Source organism: Lactuca virosa, chromosome 2 (assembly GCF_052849685.1).
Source record: "Lactuca virosa cultivar CGN04683 chromosome 2, Lactuca_virosa_CGN04683_v6, whole genome shotgun sequence".
NCBI classification, from domain to species: domain Eukaryota; kingdom Viridiplantae; phylum Streptophyta; class Magnoliopsida; order Asterales; family Asteraceae; genus Lactuca; species Lactuca virosa.
This window is the reverse complement of record NC_136427.1, coordinates 236,515,800-236,519,529: the sequence shown is the minus strand read 5'-3', so window position 1 is coordinate 236,519,529 and position 3,730 is coordinate 236,515,800.

Sequence of the window (3,730 nt, the reverse complement as noted above, 5' to 3'; positions counted from 1 at the left end):
AAATAATTATTTGGGCTATTATTATGAGTTATATTGAGTGTTATTTAACGCTTATATAATAGTAATAATAGCTAGACTATTAATTAGTCACGGTTAACGTTAAAACTAAACTCTAGTGATATTGATACTAGATTTTGGTCAAGGAAAAATTGTTTTGAGATAACGAAGTGCTGTTCGAGTACCGAGTCACCACCTAATCAGGTGAGTGCATAGTTACTTTCATCTTACACATAGATATGAAGTATTTTATATAAATTACGTGCTACTGTGCATATTATCTGTATACTTGCTATCTATGCTGGATGAACGATTTTATACACGTTTTAAATGATTTAAACTGTATATGTATTTTATATCTACAAAATGTGATGGGTAAAACATGGGTAGATGTAATAGTTGCTGTGTGACAAAATAAAATAATGAGAGGCCTCGTTATAGATGTTATTGATGATCCAGTCATCTAGCGGAGTATAGATGACGACCACGGACTATTATAGACAGTCCAGTGGAACGCTAGCAGGCTCGCAACCTGTAGGTGTTTATTTGAACTGTGTGTTTACCAGCAATACTCCATCCCCCACATGGTTGCCTTATTTGACATGAATTGCTGAGGAACCCCCGAAGCATGTGTTGTCACCCCGATGAAAGTCCTTAGACTAGGTCCCTTGTGTTAGATGTTTTAGGGACGTAAAGTGAGGATAACGGGAACGGGTAATCGGGTTTGTTTGGTTTGATAAAGTTAATAAACTTATTTATTGTGGGTTGAAAACCCTATGTGCTCACCAGGCTCCCAAGCCTTACCCACTCAGTTTCTTGTATTACAGGTAGTGACGCATGAGCATAGATGTTTGGATGAGAGATAAGGGATTATAGGCCTGTAAATACGAAATAATGTAGTAAGATTTATGTTGTACTGTTTATGCTTTTGATCTGTATCGAACATGACATCCCGAGTCTTTTAATGAAATACATTTCTTTGGAAATGCTTTTGATAAATCTTTATCATATTTTGTTTTGGGACAAATTCCGCAACACTTTTATTTAAAATGTTACTCTGATTTTCAAACAAGCATAAGCAAAATCGGTCTTTTCTGGCCGTGAAAATGGGGATGTCACAGTTGGTATCAGAGCATTAGTTTAAGCGAACTAGGAATTTGTAGGATTTCTAGACTTAAACTTAGAATGCTAAGCGATGATTGTGAGGTGTGAGCACCAGCTTATTTTAGGAATTGTGCCTAAAATGCTTTTATGTGCTAAATGCTTTGTGCCTGATATGCTGTTATTTGTTCGGATCTATGGTCTGTTGCCGACCGGATCTGGAAACCTTATGTGTTTAGGATTCTAAACGTACGACTACGATATTAGAACTAACATGTAAACGTTTCGGAGTGATAAAGACGGTTTAAACGACTATCCTAAATAAAGATCTAAATTCACCTTATTCGGTGTATAGATCAAGATGGCAAGGACCCGTAGCGGAAACGTGAATGCAAATGGGAACCGAGATCAACCCCCAGTGATATAACAAATACCAGTCGTAGTAGAAGTTGCACCTGAGCCAATCACCATGGCTGGAGTACAAGCCATGATGTGAGCTATGTTAGCTGAACAAAGGGAAGAAATGAGGCAAATGATGCAAGAGAATAGGGACGAAGCCACCGTGCCCATTGTGCAACAAGAGCCGATTCCTAAACAATCGGAGGAAGGAAACTACAGTAGGTCAGTGGGCCAAGCTGATCCGCCAGTAAATAGAAGAAACGGCCAAGATGATGGAGTCGAGAGAAATGGATGCAAGTACAAAGATTTTCTGACTTGCAAGCCATCGAATTTCACTGGAAAGGAAGATCCGATCGGAGTCATGGATTGGATCTCAGAAATGGAGTTAGCTTTTATGACGTGTGGATGTAGAGGCAAACTACAGACCACGTTTGCAGTGCGTCAGTTCCAAGGAGGCGCTGTGCGTTGGTGGAATACCCTGGGAAAGATTCTGAGCCCCAATGAGCCCCTGCAACTAACATGGGCCGAGTTTTTGGTGCAGTTCAAACGTAAGTATTGCTCAGCCCAAAACCTTCTCGAGCTAGAGAACCAGTTCCTAACCCTAAAGAAAGGAAGCATGTCCATTGATGAGTACACTAACAGCTTCACAGAGAAAATGGATTTTGCCTTGCGTCTTGTTCCGGATGAGCTGACAAAGATCGACAAGTACGCTAAGGGACTCCCATGGGAGTATGCGGTGCCAGTGCGTTAGGCACATACTCTGGAGGCAGCTATATGGGCTGCCAAATCTGTGGAGGATATGATTAAAGGAAGGGCTGAGCAAGGTTGAGGTTGGCGAGAAGAGAAAATTTGAAGGGTCTGCTAAACCCAAAAATAAGAAAAGCAAGTTTGGTTCAAAGAAGTTCGGGGGAGGAAATGAATCAAAATGGTGAGAGAAGTGCAAGAAGAAGCACTCGGGAAAATGCAGCGAGGAAGTGACCTGCTACAAGTGTGGGAAAACGGGGCACTATGCCAATGAGTGCACCATCAATAACAGGGTGTGCTACGAGTGCCGTGAAGAAGGGCATATTGCTAAGGATTGCCCGAAGAAGAAAGACGCGGCAAGGCCTAACATTCCACCAAAGCCGAAGGCGAGAGCCTTCCAGATGACGCTCGAGGCTGCAAAGGAGGCAGCAGACGTCCCTTCAGGTACCTTTCTTGTAAATGGATTGCCTGCCAATATACAATTTGATTCCGGAGCCAACTACTCTTTTGTGTCGCATAAATTTGGTGGGAAATTAGCATTACCTGTAGAAAAACTTGATAATGCCCTAATTGTGGAAGTTGCCAGTGGCAAGTTCGTACCTGTTAGTAACCGTATTAGGAATATCGTCATCGACCTAAACGGAAACGAATTCCAAGAAGAGCTATTACCCATAGAGTTGAACGGTTTCGATATCGTTTTGGGTATGGATTGGCTTAGCGCCAACGATGCTGAGATTCAATGCCGAAAGAAGATAGTAAGGGTAAACCCACCCGGAAAAGAGTCATTTATGGTATACGAGGACAAACGCCGAGTAAATTCTGGAATCATCTCCCTGATGAAAGCCAAAAAATGTTTGTCCAAGGGATGTGCATCATACTTGGCATTCGTAATCGATGCTAAGAAGGAAAAGAAAGAGGTGCAGAATATACCAGTCGTGTGTGATTATCCGAAAGTCTTTCCCGAAGATCTTCCCGGATTACCACCTGATAGACAAGTGGAATTTCGGATAGACTTGTTACCAGGTACAACACCGATAGCAAAGGCACCGTACCGATTAGCACCGACGGAGATGAAGGAGCTTATGACGCAACTTCAGGAGTTGTTGGACAACGGTTTCATTCGACCTAGTTCATCACCCTGGGGAGCTCCGGTGCTATTCGTGAAGAAGAAAGACGGGAGCATGAGAATGTGCATAGACTACAGAGAGCTGAACAAGGCAATGGTAAAGAATAAGTACCCTTTGCCAAGGATTGATGACCTATTCGATCAGCTACAAGGTTCGGGCTACTTCTTAAAGATCGATCTTAGGTCAGGGTATCATCAGCTGAAAGTGAGAGATCAGGATATTAAGAAGACTGCATTCAGAACGAGATATGGACACTACGAGTTCTTGGTTATGTCGTTTGGACTAACTAACGCTCCAGCAGCATTCATGGATTTGATGAACCGGGTTTGTAAACCATTCCTCGATAAATCCGTGATAGTGTT